Here is a 16,749-nt window from a genome sequence, read left to right as displayed (position 1 = left end):
ATTGGGGGTTATTTGACCCGACTTCAACACACTGCTCAGTGCGAGTTTGTGAAGCCGGGGAGCATAAACGTGAGAGCATTTAAGTGTAAGAGCAGCAAAACGATAGCACCTAAATGAGGAACGCATGCAGTCGGGGGGTGGGGGGGGGAAACACCCCATGCAAAATAAGTAAAAAAGAAACAGCCTGTGTGTAACACAAAAGCGAATCTACGAAATGTGTTTTACTGCAGTCTATGATTAAAACGGCTTGCTTACCTAGGTTTGCTTCACCTACATTGAAAGTAGGCCCGTGCTCAATTCCTCAGCAGCATTGCAATTGGAAAATAAATGGCCGCACAGGAATGTGTGAACGAAGGTGCATGGAGGTGAGGTGGTGGCGTGAAAAGTGTCTCTGTGGAAAGTCGTGGGGTGTTGATTTAACACATTTTTGCCTGGCGTGTTGTTAGTAGGTAACGTAATCCTCTTACGAGTTAACGATGTTGACCCTGACTTCACGAAAACTCAAAGTACACACGATTTAATATCGTACGTGTAGATACCGGTTCAAATATTGTAACGCTGTAGTCGTAATTCTGTTTTACAAATAAAGGTCGATCTAACATTTGGGGTGTCTTATGACCATGAGCAAACATGTTAATTTCAATGGGAAAGATGAACTCCACATTTGCACAAACTCAAATCCTGTGTATCTAGCGCATGCAGCGTGAACTTGCATACCCCCTACATTTCACAATCCCAGTTTCATTGGATCTCATGTTAAGAGTATAAGCTCGCATGTGCCAGGATAACATTCAAGGATGTAAAAGCAATGGTCAACTGGATTCCTGTAAATGCATATTAAAAACATTTTACAACATTTTTTTTTCTTAGAAAACTACCGGAAATTTGGTCTAAATCTAACGGAGAAAAAGTGGACACACGGACAACGTACAGTTTTAATCAGGCGCAGCTCACAAACTTTTGGGATTCTTTTTTCACAGTGCACAATTTCTTAAGTACCTTGAGCACAACACAGAAGGCTGCACTCCGATTTTAACAGAGAGCATTGGACCTCTCTCCTGCTTCAACATTCCACGCCTTGGCCAATTTATCACAATTTACATGCGCATGCGTGTGGGCTTTTGGCTCTGAGGGACCGGCACAGTGGAGCATAGCTTTGCAAATTGTGTGATGACGAACTGTGCTCCCATTCTCAAGAGGCACATCAACCCGCACAATTCACAACATTTACAATACTGTACAGTGCAACGTCTCAAATGCAACCTCCTGGTATATGTATATACTCTTCCGGTTTGTTTTCTTATTTCGTAGAAAGAACTCTCTTCCTGTTTTCTGCACCCACGGTTTGATTTGCAGAACCATCCTATTATATGCCCATTAGTTAATTCTATTAGTTGGTCGTATCCACGGGTAAACAGGGGCATCCCGAAAAGGTGGAATATTGTTTTGTTAACGACTGGCTGTGGAAAGCTGTGCGGATAATGGGAGTGATTTCCACAGATAATGCCTTTGAAACATCATCTGCCAAGAGTGCCCCGCACAGAATCCTGGATAAGCCTCGGTTGAGATATTTTTCTTGGAAAGGGAACCATTTGACGAAAATGTGGACATATTTTTGAAATGACAGCCAAGTGCCACCTGGCCAGGGCTTCGGCTCAATACGTCTGAGGTGCCCTTTGTGTGACACTTTGGCACTAAACTTCACGCGACTATATCGCGGTTGGAGAAGTACGGTGCGAAATAAGTTCTACATACATTCGTGATGCCACAATCTATCATATTACCCCCAGCTCCTTCACCATCCCCAGCCAACGCCATCACTCAGGGTTCCAGAACTGATGGAGACCGGGGGCTGCCATTTTAATTTAATCGGCTACGTGTGTTGTTAAATCACGGTGTTGAGATGTTAACTACCTCACCTGGTATACAGGTGGTCGTGGGTTCGATGCCTACCGCGACTCCTGTATATTTCGAGTTTGCATGTTCTCCCCGTGGTCGTGTGAATTTTTCTCTGGGTTCTCCGGTTTTCCCTTCACATTTAGAAACATGCGTTTCGAGCATTTAGCTGCTATACATTTCCACACGATGAGTCACTTTGTTGAGCTATAATTTGTGGGCATGTCGCTTCTGAAAAGAGCTATACAGCTCAGTGGACCTTACCTGGTAAATAAAAAATAACTTTTTAATTGTTTTTAAATACTTCACCAAGCAGGGTCGTTGGGTTAGTGTAAAAATAATTAATAATTCAGAGAAAGGTCACGGAGTGTGGTAGGCTAGTGCTCCCGTCCCTTCTGATGTACAGCATTTTTTTAAAGAACGTAAAAAAAGTTCCAAATCTAAAGTGGAATATATGACCAGTTCAAAGATTATTAGGGACTTTAGTTATATCGACTATTTTCGTGACCTTAATTATACTTTTATAGTCAAGATTCGTTTTGAATATTTCAGTTTGTTTAGGAAAAGTATGTGAACTCGGAGATTCCACGTTGCTTGGCTGAGTTGAGCTACGATGGTGGTCTCGCAACCTAATCGTGGGGCGGCTTCAGAGACAAACTGTGATAACCAAACATCACGGGGCGTTTTGGTCCAATTTCAGCGCAGGTAGAATGTTTTTGGCGTCCCACGATAAGTTTGGGTATTTCGGAGAGACCTGGAGAATGCCCTCTTCCTCTTAAAGTCTTACTCAGCTGTGGCTTCCTCCTTTCTGTAGCTGAGAGAAGAGGGAGCCACAGAGATAACAGATGAGTGCGGTGGCATTAAGTCAGCCGCTTTGTCCAAACGTACGTTTATTAGGGGCCTGTTGGCACTTCGTGGTGTCAGGCTCTCGTGTACCAGTGCAATAGTTGTAATTAATGGCTCGGTAACACACACACAGGGTCTTCTTGCGGAGCGAGCCGCGCGTAATAGCTGTAATTCGGGCTGCCCTTCACAAATTGCATTACTTAAAGTTAACACGGCAGCTTTGTTAATGTTCCTGTTGGCATTTAATGTGGTGAAATAAAAAAAAGTGAGAGAGTTATGGTTCATTTGGGTTCGTTTTATTGTTGTTAGTCTATGAGTCAAACTGACTTATTGCTCAAATGAGCATTGAGGTGGGGCTCATACCCTGTATTTTACGGCCCTGACACAGTGATGGGAATCATATTTTTAGGTTTTTTCGGTAAAGTCACGTAGGTAAAAAATGTAAATGAATAAAAGTAAAATAAAAAATAAAATAAAAATCACGACGTTTCGGAGGCAACACAAGCTTCCGTCTTCAGGTGGAACCGTCACAGCACGATAGCTGTATCAAGTAAGAGAAATTCCAAGAAAACAGTCCTTGTATATTTACTGGTTGAGGGTGGGAGGAGCCAAGGTAGGCCCTGAATATTATTATTGTGAGGTTCAGTGATGGGAAGTTCCACGTTCTGATGCTGGGTTTTGAGCCCATCCATATAATAGGACGACCACCGTTTTTTTACACCAGAGTAACGATGGGCTGAGTCAAGCCTAGTGAAGCGTTTGAACTCGAAACCTTCACTATTGTGCTGCTGGTTCGTTTAGCAGTTAAAAACAAACACTTATCTCTTCTTTTCATATGCGCAGCCCCATTGTCAAGCCATTGCTTGATGAAGGCCCCCCCCCCCCCGTGCCGTGTTGTCTGACCATACTTCGCTCCGGTCACTGCAGGGCTTGTGGTCACTGGGTTCAAAGCGTAGCAAACAAACAAAAGCATCGCATCTCCACTCCTTTTGTCAAGTGGCCCAAACACGCAGGTGCTAATCACTCCAAATAACGAAACAAAAACTCTTCAATAGGAAGCTCTCACCCCGCCACTCCAGTGAACCTTCATGAAACTTTTAGCTGTTCCGCTGCTCTTTCCTAAACTCGATATATAAAGATGTAGTTGGCGAAGACAGACGAGTGGGGAGTCTCGGGACACTGTAATCCTCGCCAAAGGGCATAATTTCTGTCGCGTGACCGGCCGGTCTTGGGTGTCTTGTGCTTGCGTTCTCCGTTACACAGAGAAGCCTTATTCCGTTTAGAGCCTGACATGCCACCCGGATAAGAAGAATGCCCTTCTCTTGCGTGAAACAGGAACCCGCTCAAACCTGAGAGCAATCTCATGAGTGGTACCAAGTGGTCTCCATCAAATTGAAAATCGTTAAGCGTCTCAACAGAAATGTTAAGCCATGCATTGATGTTGCGCAGGCGCCATGCCCTTGGAGTGTTAGTATACCGTGCACATGGCCTTGAAGTTCTTTGCACTGTGGCTCTTTTCATTATGACGCTCGTAAAAAAACAACTTGCATTGGTAAAAAAAAAATTTACGCCCGGTTTTTAGCTTGAACTTTTTAACAATCAGTTCGTTTTGGTCGTGGTATGTTACCGCTCAGCATTCAGCTCAGTCCACCCTAATTTATTTCAGCAAAATGTGAAACCTATTGAGACACGTGAAACAATTGTTTCCTATTTTGTAAGGGTAACCTGGGTTACTTAAAGGCAGTTTGCATTGCCAGTCAAATGTGGGTATAGAGCTGTTGGCTACTTTCAAGCCGGCATGCTTTGCTGACAAGTGCTCGCTTTATCCCACAGTTGCTCTTTCACTCTTTGGGTTGTAACAGGCGTGCGGTGGTGTTGCTGTTGTCTGTGATCACTTGAGCACGCTGAATGTTTATCCAGGGATCAGGTTATGGGTTTAAATGGCTACTGTGGTAGATGTTCATAATGGTGTGCAGTGAAAACATTGAGCAGACTAAGTCATTCGGTCACTTTCACTACGCTGGCAATCTGAGAAGGATCCAAATGCATAGCTGTTGTTTTGACCTTAGAGATCTGCTGCCTGTGATTTATGCTTCTTGAATGTCATTACTTTCCTCTACGTAACGGCATTTTGCAGCGTGGAGTACTTTAAGGTTGTCCTGCTTTCTGTGTTACCCTTAATGCTGCAGTCCAAATTGTGATGAAAGTCTAACTGAAAAACATGCTTGTTTAATTTGGTTTTGTTGATTCAATTTGCTCTGTTCATCACATTCAATTATATCTTGATAGCAAGAAACTTTTTGTTTAAAGGAAAGGGATCTGTTTTTGTGGTCTCTGGAAATCTTCACTGACAGTAAAATATAAATGTTCTTAGGTTTTTTCGGTAAAGTCACGTAGGTAAAACATTAAAATTAATAAAAGTGAAATAAAATAAATACAGCTGTCGTGGCTGTGACGGTTCCACCTGAAGACGGAAGCTTGTGTTGCCTCCGAAACGTCGTGATTTTTATTTTATTTCACTTTTATTAATTTTAATGTTTTACCTACGTGACTTTACCGAAAAAACCTAAGAATATGAATCCTTGCAGTCACGAAAGCTTCAAATCTAAAATATAAATGGTCGGCCCCCGCAAATACTTGCTCATGCCACTTCCGCAGAAGGGTCTCTACAGAGGGAGCTCTAGAGAGCCACTCTAAGAGACTCCTTTGGCCTACTTGGTGCACCACCCGGAGGTGAAATGTTTTCTTCCTCGCCTGGTATGCAATAGGTCTGAGCCCTTATGCCTGTTAATTTAGAGTTTGTATGTTCTCCCTGTGGTCGCATGGATTCTCCTGATCCTCCAGCTTTATCATCCATATTCCGAAACATGTGTTTATATAATTTGGTTACTATAAATGCTGACATGATAAGCCACTTAAATGTGCTGCTTCGTGTGGCCAGGTTGCCTCTGAAAAATAGCTCATAGCTCAATGGGCTTTACCTGGTAGATACATAATTTACTATTCCACACTGGTCAGATGTCTTGGAAGAGGTGGGAGGGACCCACACTTTACCCCACCACGTGTGACCTGTCAATCACCTATATGTGGTCAACCCATTGGGTGGTCAATGGGGTGGTAGGGGTGCGGATAACAAACAACAAAAACACCCCCATGCCCCGTTGTTGCAACTGCCCCTCCAAGAGATTGAACCGGCAACCTCTGAATTGCAAAGTCCAGTGCGTTGTTCATGAACACCACAACAGAGTCCCGTTGACAGTGAAACTTAGAAAACACAGAGAACCCATGTCTGTCATGAGCATTATTATGCCAAGGTTCAAAGTTCACGCTTGGTTTAGAGAGTGGAAATTTAGATTTGCTTTTCACAGCTCTCGTCCTGGCAGTTAAAAAATATTTTTTTTAAATATATCTCCAAACTAAGTAAACAAGCTAATTATTTTTAGATGTCATAGAGCTTTGCAAATCTCCAAAAAATGTTTTGAACAGCTCTCAGATACGTAATTTCATATCTAAGTGATTCTATAATGCCGGAATGCGGAGATGTAATCTTTCGAGCGGCATTGGACCTTGAATATAAAAAAAAATAAAACCAAATACATTTGATTCCTGTATGGCAATTGAAGTCGCACTGCTCTGCTGCATATCTCAGTTATGCTAAAATGGATTTTGTTTTATTGGAACAGCTGGTGCCTGCTCTCCCAAATGCGCAAATGGGTTTTCTATCCCTACACCGTTGTGCCTATGCATGCAAGCGTGCTGCTCGAGTCGATATATTAAAAGTAGGATTCACTTCACATGTGTTCTTTTCGTGGCATTTCAGATTCATCCGAATGCGTCCAAAATGTTAGGTAATAAAGATCAAAATGGATAATGTGAAAGTACTGAATAATAATAAGAAGAATGGTCGGGATGCTGCAATGGCTAGCATGCTGAAATTGCCAGTTCGATCTCCTGCCGTGGCGGTTGACGTGGTTGGTCAGCGAGATTGAATCCTCAGCAGTGCAAATGGGCACGCGACAGTCGGTGAACTCGGCAGGTCCGTGTGCAGTGGGGTTCTCCATGGGTGCTCCTACCTCTCGCTAGACTCACCCGTGTTGACGAGTCGGACAAAACACCCTCTCTGGAGGGGCTCTCCAGTGCTTCCTTTAGCGGGGGGGGGGGGCCTTCCACAAGCAGTGGTGCAAGAAAAGCAATTTGCAGGGCTGTGCCTTTGCCTTCATAAAACATTACGTAATAATCCATATTTATAATTTGCAGCCTAATTAGTAGCCTTTTGTCGTGTCACTGTAGCCAACCGTGCTAATGAAACCATTCCACGTCATGTAGGTCACGAGGACTGTTTAGCCATACTTCCCTCGGCTACTCAGTGCAGTGTTGTGCCCTATGAGGGGTGGGTTTTTTTGGTACTAATTTCAGATGTTATCCGTGGCCAGGAATCGAACTCGGTCAGCAGGTCCATAGTGCAGTGCACCAAATACACGACCACCACTGCACACACCCCAGTGAAAGTATAATCGTGCAGAAAATATGTTCTGATGGTAATGAGCAGTGTTTAATGCTCCATTGCAAATGAATTAGACGTGTAACAACATATCAATTTTAAATCACGGTTTTTTTTGTGCTCAATGCACGCGTCAAATCATCCATGTAAGAATCTCTATTTAAGTCGCATGTGTCGTTGGTGATTTTAGAAAATCCTTCAACCATTGCAGAATCTATCTTGATTTGAAGCTTTCGTGACTACAGGAATCCATACTCTTTGGTTCTTTCGGTAAAGTCAGGTAGGTAGAAAAAATAATAGATCACAACAACAAGCGACCGTCTCCAGCTTCGCTTGTTGTTGCTAATGAAACGTCGTGATCTCTCATTTTTTCTATCTACGTGACTTTACCGAAAGAACCAAAGAGCACTGCAGAATATGCGTACACGATAAGCATAAAAGAAGGAATTGTGGAGTAGGGTAAATCATTAGGCACCTCATGCCTAGCTACATTAGTCATCTTCTATTGTTGGGGCCAGAGTATGCATTCACACAGAGGCTGCATTTGTACAAACACATGCGTACTCATGTTTTCCCCTTATATAAGCTGTTCTCAAAGCACAAATGTCAACGTCGAATTTTTCCCCCCTTTTCTGGATAGTTCCAATGGTATCCTGGTATCCAATTGATTGCAATGTTGGGAGTGGTGGTGAGTGATTGGCACATAACGCTATGCGCCTGGTGACTTAAGTTAAATGCCCAGTCACGGTGGCTAACATCAGTGCCGAGTCTTCTTGGTTCTTTCGGTAAAGTCACGTAGAAGGGAAATAATAAAATAATAAAAATAAAACATAATAAAATAATTCTCACGACGTTTCGGCAACAACGCAAGCAGCCGCCCTCAGGTGGAGAATTCTCACGACGTTGTGCCCGAAACGTCGTGAGAATTATTTTATTATGTTTTATTTTTATTATTTTATTATTTCCATTCTACGTGACTTCACCGAAAGAACCAAGAAGATGAATCCCTGCAGTCACGAAAGCTTTAAATCGAAATCAGTGGCGAGGTCCTGAATGAAGGCGCCCTCCTTCACCATCTTGCACTGACCAGGGTGGTGAAGTATGGTCAAGCAACCATGATGACTGACAAAGGTGTGTTGGAGGCTTTCATCCAGTCGTGAATTGACATGGCCGCAATTGTTTTTTGTACAATTTTTCTTTAAAATGCCATTTTACCATTTTTATTTAATGTAATGAAAACATATACAGTAAAATCTTGGATTGCGAGCATAATTCGTTCCGGAAACGTGTTTGTAATCCAAGGCACTCGTATATCGAAGCACTCGTATATCAGTTGTGATCACGTGACGCTCGGCAGACAAAGCGTATACACGTACTACTCGTATTGCAAGACCTCGCTCGTTCATCAAATTAATATTTATTTTAAAAAATTGCTCGTCTTGCAAAACACTCGCAGACCAAGTTACTCGCAATCCACGGTTTTACTGTACTCATTTTACAAACTGTTTCCCATGTAGATATGTCCAGCTAAGGCATTCCTGGCAATACCACATGTGCGCAGTGATCCATCACACTGTGTTACTTTGTTTATATCACATTGTGTGCTTCTTAATTTTTGTTCCATTCATAATCCTAGATTATTTTTTTTACATCTGACGTTAAATATGTGTTAGCGGGGACACGTGTGTGTGCGTGTCTAAGGCAGTAAAATTTGGCAATAATTCACCGTCTCGTGAATTAGGGCTTGTGTCCGATGGTCGTAAAACCCAGTGAGGTTTGGTGTCCAACTCTGCGAAGAGGCAGGGTGAGTAATGTTATACCTGCTCAAGAACCAGCTATTAGGCCACGTGGTAACTTTGATTTCGAAAAACTTACTTAACCCATATCAGTGCCAATCATGGCAAAGTGTGCGACCTTTTGAAGTCTCCTTGTTCGTTTATTTCTTTCTTCCTTCCCATCGGGATCCTTGGGTGCTCGGAGAAGCTGAATCAATAGGACGTGGCGATGTTATTTACCCAGAATAAAACTCTTCCAGCTGATCAGAAACACGAGTTTCCCATGGTGGCGGTGTCCTTTGTCATTTTTTTCTCCAAAGTTCAGTTTGTCATCCTGTTTGTGATGAAATAAATATAAATATGTAATGATTCATTTTGTATGGCGTCGTTCACACAAACTGCTTCTCAAAATCACCAAGGTACCACAGACAAGTTAGAAGGCTGCCAGGCGGTGAGCATAGCGCCAACAATTGCTCTGCTGTTCTCTATATAGTCAGATGTTTTCGGCCAATTAGTGAGTGTTTATTATGAATCTGGGAGGAAACCGGAGCGTACAGTGGTTGTCTCAGCAGTGATTCGTTTACCTTTCCTATCCTGTGCGCTGTATCGTCGTTTTGTATTGTTTGTTCGTTTAACGTTCTGACCCGCCCCTACTGGACATCTGCGAAAAAGAGCTTTACAAAGCTCATCGGATTCCTCCTCCAGTATGAATAGAGATTTTGATTCCTGAGCCTGGATATCACTTGGATGGGTGACCGCAGTGCGCAAAAACAGTTTATCCACTGGGCTGTGCGGCTGTGCGTTGAGCGACAGAAGAAGACGCTGTAGAACAAAAATCATTGCTGTGGCACGCGCCGGCGCACCCCGCCTTCACCAACCTGCGCTGACCAGTGTGGCAAAGCAAGCAATTCCCTCGTTATTCGTGACCAGGGATACGTTCCGGAGATGCGTGTGAACAGCAAATGTTGTGGATGATAATATTGGCCTACAAACACCTACCTTTTTGAGTGAATTGCCTTAAATAAATAAGCTATTAAATACATGAAAATGATCACAATAGCACAAAAATGAAAATTTGTTATAATCAGCATAAAGTAAATACAAAATATATTCAAGTATTAAATAATAGTTTATACGTGAACTTAAGAGGTGTATCGCATTACTTTATCTCTCATCACTTTATCTCATCACTTTCTCGCACCACATTCTCTCTCGTCACTTTACGTCATTACTTTATTTTTCTATCTCTCTCTCGATGCAATTGTGTAGCGTTCCCGATGCGATTCGTGGATAGCCATAAGCGCGGACAGCAAGTTCGGGAATAACGATGGAATACCGTACGCTCAAATGACCCCCATGACCCACACGACATGGTGAGGGCTTTATCCTGCTGCGGATTGACAAAGAGCTATCTGGTAAGCGATACGTGTACGTGATATTGTCTTGAAGAACTGGCCAGGCGTCATATGGTTTGCCCATTATATTTATTGCATTGTATGTATGTTGAACTTATTTCACACTGCACATAGCCAACCATGCTAATCGAATTCTGACGCGAGAGTTCTTGGTAAGGGTGGAGCCTTGCGGTTTTTATTCAGAGTTCATTGCGCGAGTTTTAGGACGGGGTCAGGTGCCGTGCTCTTCCACGTGGGTTGTAAAACGTGAGTCACGTGCTCGACCGTTTATAAAACCGAGGCCAGGAGATGAAGCGGACGAACAATCTCGGCCGACAAACTTCGGTCTTCGCTGCTTCCTTGAACAATGCCGCCGAAGGCTTAAAAGTTCGCAAGTTTGTCTCGTCCGTGCTGTGCGCTCGCTTCAAAGGAGTTAAACGGCGGATGCGTGTTTAATTTTCCTTTTATTTCGCGCTTCGGACTGAAGAGTTGCACGGAGCGAACCGACAGGTGAGACAGCTTCCCTGACGTGTCTTCAGTTTGTACGACGTCCAGTATTGGCTCCACATGCTCGGAGCTTTGGTTCATGACTCGGTTCCTGTGTGGCTGTTGGGAAACTACACGCAAGCCTCTGCTGGCGTCGTGCATTTGAACCGTCAAAATAAAAAAAACTCCGTGAGTAAGAAAAGTGGTCAGTAGGGGTAACATTGTGGCTATGATACGTGTGTGCATCAAGTTCCTGAATCAGTTCCCGGATCAGTTCCAGAATAAGTTCCCGTATCAGTTCCTCGAGAAACCCCCGGCGAGTGGAGAGAAAACGGTGGACATGGTGCCTAAAAGATTCGTGGTACAAACCCGAAAAAGACACATCGGCGAGTCGAACAGCACGACTGTGAAAATCTGACTGGGTAGGATATCGAGAAAGCATGATGGCCACAAACTAAGTTTTACTCGTGGAGATTTTTTGCAGTCGGATTGCAATGAGGCAGCACGTGCACACGTGTCGTGCCTGTTGGCCTCGGTAATAATACAAAAACATTGGCATGCGCTGGACTCTGTTGGGGAGCCGATGGCTTTCTTGGCTTAAGCCTGTTGTTTCAAAAGGTGGTGTAAATGTAGTGAAGGTGCTTGGATTGGCTTAACGTGTGATTTGTTTTACGAGTTTTTAATTGTTTTCTTTGGCACAATGAGAGGTTCCACATTGTTTATTTTGTTTAATTGTTAAGATAATGTGCGTATCCCAATGGAATTAAATAATTGTTTTTAAATACCGATATCATTCGCTCATTTTTTTTTTTCTCTTTGACCAGTACATCATAGACCCATTAAGCTACATGCAGGTCACAGCCAAGAAAGACCTCTTTTTCTTGAGCGAATGTTAATATTGTGGTATTGGTTTTATGTAGTAGTAGTCGTAGTAGTGGGAAATGTCAGCCAATCGTAAGCAGTGGAGAAGTGGCTGTCAAGAGGGTTGACGAAAGGAAGAAAAAAATTATCTGCAGCGTCACAACAGGAATCACGTTTGGCAGACGAGCAGCAGCTCTTGGCCACAGTGCGGCCGATGCTTTTCCTAAAGCAGAGGTCGCAACCGGGTACCCGATACCCGTACCCTACCCGATACCCGGCTGCCCGTACCCGGCCGGGTAAGGGTACGGGTACCCGTTTGCGACCCTGGTGCAGCCGGGTACGGGTAGGCCGTGAGTCACTGGTGAGTAACCGTTTGTCACTCATTTCGGGTAGGGTACGGGTACGGGTAGGGAACGGGTACCCGTACCCGGCCGGGTACGGGTACGGGTACCCATTTGTGACCCTGGTGCGGCCGGGTACGGGTAAGGAATCAAAACCCGTTTGCGACCTCTGCCCTAAAGAGCCGGCCTCTCATCCCACCGGCGCGCAGGGAAATGCTGCTGATCGCTGTTCTCCGCAGTCATCGTCGTTGGCGATGGACAGCCGAAGTGGAAAAAAAGAATGTTAATTCAGTGGTAGTGTCAGCTGAGCAATGCGACCTCTTTGAATGGTCCATACGGCTTCATGATGTCTCGTGCAAGTTCGCGCTTGATGGCGGATTGGCTTGTGAGGCTCTTGCCCAGCAGTGGCTACACAATGGCTAATGATAACGATGATTGCGAAAGAGATGCAATTGCACACTGTACAAGGAACCCCCTGTTTTAAAAACCGGGTTATAAAAAAAGATGTTTAATTATGGTGCCCTATCTCGCTGAGATAAGTACTTTGACTTCACCACAGTACGTGGTAGGTCGGTGTGGTTGCGCGTCAGAGCGTTGAACTGCTCGTCCAAGGTCTGCACTATCGACCTTCAACTTCAAGGACAGTGCATATATTATCTGAGTTATGTTTTTTGTTTGCATTATGGCTGCAGGTATTGTGGTCTATGCAAACATGATTCCTTCTTAAAAAAAGGTGTCAGTTTTGTTGCCAGATAGAAGGGTAAAAAAAAAACAATTATATTTTTTACTGGCAAATGAGGTTCCAATGGTATATATGCTTACCCCGAGCTCTCATACTCTGATGGTGCATTGTCTTTGAGTTGTGCGCCTTTTGGCGTCATCTGGTCCAACCCATGTGAGACTAGGCTCTAAGGAAAGCTGTCTCGGGTGTGGACCAATCAACTTCAAGGACAGTGCATATATTATCAGCGTTATGTTTTTTGTTTGCATTATGGCTGCAGGTATTGTGGTCTATGCAAACATGATTCCTTGTAAAAAAAAAGGTGTCAGTTTTGTTGCCAGATAGAAGGGTAAAAAAAACTATTATCACTATCGACCTTGTCAAATGCTGTGACACCAACCCCCTTAATGGCAAACACCGGGAGTGTGACGTTGACGGGAACATTGCATCTGGTCATGTGGACAACATGAGGGCCCGTGACATTCACAAGATGCGGCATTTGCTTAATTATCCGTGGTCTGGAGGTTGACTTAGTCAAGTGTGACCTTGGCTTTTGCAACTCGCTTTCTACCTGTGCCTTGACTCCTCCCCAACAGATTCAAAATGCCTCAGCCTGGATCATTTTTAACCTCCCCCCACAATTCCCACACTTCTGTTCTACTTTGCCAACCCCACTGGTTCCCTGTCCACCATCGCTGTCTGCATCAATTTCTCACCCTAGTCAATAACCTCCATGGTCTTGCCCCCATCCTATCTCGCTTCTCTCATATTTTACGACGTCCCATCCCGTCCCCTACGTTCCCAGTCTCCACCGTCTCTCTCCGTGCCTCCATCGCCCTGCACCCAGTCTCGCTCTCGTTCCTTTTCCCTTCTTGCTCCCCTTCACTGGAACAAGCTCCCACTGCACATACAACAATCATTTTCACTGACCTTCCATTCCTCCCTTAAAACAAGCCTCATCTCTTCTCCCTTGTCCACCCTGCTACTGCTACTCCCTGCCCCAGCCCTTCCCCCAGCTATGACCAGGCCTACCCCTACACCTCCTTAACCGCTCCCACCTGCCCTCCTGTCACCATAAGTACACCACCACTTTCAATAACCCCATTCTTTATTTTAACCGTGATAATCTTACGTAAATGTTATAATTGTTCGACAGCGCCTGGGATTAATGCGCTATATATATACCTACTATAATCACCCAGGAATGTCTGTCCTCAATGCTCGTGACGTCACTCCATGTCGACCAGCCCCCCTCATTAATATCCATGTGCAGGTGACATCCTCCAAATGGACACCCCCCCCCATTCATAATAATTAGCAGCTGACGTCACTCCACATGGGGGGGGGGCGAGGCGCCTCCTCCCCCCTCCTCGGCGTCAACTTACAACCCTCACTACAAAGACAGAACCCTCACGTCACGTGATCTCCGTGACGCTGTTGAGACATCAAAGTAAAAAGGACGTCATGATGAACAAGGGATTATAACCTTTAAAATGAAATAGGTCTGTGTCACCGCGCCCTTACAAATTGCACACGAATTGATGCAATGAATATCACGTCGCGGTCTGCTCTTCGCTTGCAAGTTTCAGATTTACCGGAATACACCCGTCCTTGGACGTGCAAAAGGCTAGTACATCTATATTTAGATAAGAAGATGAGGTTGCGCGAGTAGGTGAGTGAATGGTTTGATGGTTAATATTCATGAACAGTTTCGATTTAAAGCTTTAGTGACTGCAGGGATTCATCTTCTTGGTTCTTTCGGTAAAGTCACGTAGAAGGGAAATAATAAAAATAAAGCATATTTTTTTTTATTTTATTATGTTTTATTTTAAGGGAAATAATAAAATAATAAACATGACCACAATAAAATACGTTTTTATTTATAAAAATAAAACATAATAAAATACTTTTATTATGTTTTATTTTTATTATTTTATTATTTCCCTTCTACGTGACTTTACCGAAAGAACCAAGAAGATTCATGAACAGGTTATTTAAAACAGGGGTTCCTTGTACAGTGTGCAATTGCATCTCTTTCGCAATCATCGTCGGGAGTGGGTAAGTGAATGGCTTTGATGGGGCATTGGTGGTGCAGAGGCACTGCATGCTGTTTGCTTGTCGTGATCTGTTTTTATTTTACTGCTGTGTTACTATGGACGTGTCATATTTCATCTCGGAGTAACATTGGCCTTGTTTCTTGGTCAAGCCTCGTAGTTTGACTCTTTTATTTCGAGAACCTTTGTGGAGGTGTTGCTCTTCCCTCAGCGCGGTTAAAGGTGTCCCCCATTGTTGTTAATACAAGTGAAAACTCAACGATTCTTATTCTACCAGGTAAGGCCAAACTGAGCTATGTAGCTCTTTTTCAGACACCGCCTAGCCACAAATGATATCTCAACGAAATGGCTTATCACGTGGAAATTTATAGCAGGCAAATACTCTAAACGCATGTTGCTAAATGTGGAGGAGAAAACCGGAGGACCCGGAGAAAAGTCCTCGCGACCACTAGGGAAAACATGCAAACTCCGAAATATACAGGCGTCAGTGGTTGGGATCGAACCCACAACCTCCTGTATACCAGGCAAGGGAGTTAACAACATCGCCACCATAAATGTTAGGTGACTCTTCCGTGCTTAGTAACCTGTGAGCAATGTGTTCCCTTTCTGCGGGCGGCGGCCAAATAATAGGCAAAGGTCATTTCCGTGCGGCGGGGGTTAACAGCGCCACGTGTCGAGCGCTGTTCAATTGGAAATGTGTTCATTAGCGACGCTCGGTCGCTGCCAATTGGTGACGGCTGGAACGTTCGGTCAGCAGCGCTTGCGTGTGAATTGGTTTCTGTCAAGCACACCCATTTGGCACATTTTTAAGACATGTGACAAACTCCGGCGAGTTCACACCTTATAATGTACGCCCTTAAAGGTTGCGCGATATGTTGCAAAGATATAATGAACGACTGAGTGGCAAAAAATAAATCCTTAACCCTTGAAAAACAATCACGGGCATTGATTCATAAACATTTATTTTTATTGCCGCATAGGTTTTCGCAGTTGTGCTCTACAGTTTCTGCGACGTGTCTTCGGGTTGTACCGCGTGGTGTTCATAAAAATATGCCAAGTTTTGCTCCGTGTGCTGGGAGCTTCGTCGGGAAATAAACGGAGCAGCTCATGCAGTCTCCCTCGAGCGGCGCGATGGCGAGATGTTAACTCCCTCGCCTGGTATGCGGGAGATCGTAGGTTCGATCCTGACCCTGACGCCTGTATATTTGGAGTTTGCATGTTCTCGCGTGGCTTTTTCTCCAGGTCCTCCGTTTTTTCCCTTCACATTTAGGAACAGGCGTTTTGCGTATTTAGCTGATCTAAATTTCCACACGATAAGCCACTTTGTTGAGCTCTCATTTGTGGCCAGGTCGCATCTGAAAAAGAGCAATATTGTTCAGTGGGCCTTACCTGGTAAAATAAAATAGTTCAGTTTATATACAGTTTCTAGCTGCTGCTAGTGTTTTAACCTAGGCCAGAGCTTACATGCCTAAGCGACGAAGCAAATGAATAACTTTGGCAGGCCAACGTCAATCCTCAGCAGCAGCCCGCCAATTTATGCAATCCGGAGAGCTATTGTTAATTGCTCATATAGAGCAGGTTGGGCTGTCTCATCATTCGAGATAGATGCCAGGTCTTTAAAACGGGGCCCACAGCAGGCGTAGCCGATAGAAAATAATTGAACACATTCTCATGCGACCACCCTTCAATTACCCTGCTGGCGAAACCTGGATGAGGGGTATAATGGAGCGCCACTATATCACACTGCTTTATCACACTGCTTCGCCGTAAATGGAGTCTGCAACCGGCCCTGGGCAGAACGGGCTGCGGACGTAAATTGCTGCTCGTGTCGTCTCTTCACGGAGGAGGCATTACCATTTTTCTCTCCTGGCTGG

At 44.2% G+C, this 16,749-nt stretch overlaps 1 protein-coding gene across 3 annotated transcripts in view; it reads left to right on the top strand.

Moving 5' to 3' along the window:
• Positions 1 to 16,749, top strand: part of ST3GAL2 (ST3 beta-galactoside alpha-2,3-sialyltransferase 2) — a 97,705-nt gene that overhangs the window by 14,767 nt on the left and 66,189 nt on the right. Inside the window, exon 1 of one of the 3 annotated variants that reach the window (XM_078601915.1) lies at positions 5,265 to 10,922. The exons of the other annotated variants lie outside the window; for them this stretch is intronic. The gene's annotated coding sequence lies outside the window, so the exon portion shown is untranslated. Of the gene's footprint in view, positions 1 to 5,264; positions 10,923 to 16,749 lie in introns of those variants that run through there. 3 annotated transcript variants of the gene reach the window in all.

Source organism: Lampetra planeri, chromosome 17 (assembly GCF_965212315.1).
Source record: "Lampetra planeri chromosome 17, kcLamPlan1.2.h2, whole genome shotgun sequence".
NCBI lineage: Eukaryota > Metazoa > Chordata > Hyperoartia > Petromyzontiformes > Petromyzontidae > Lampetra > Lampetra planeri.
This window is presented reverse-complemented; position numbering and strand designations above follow the sequence as displayed.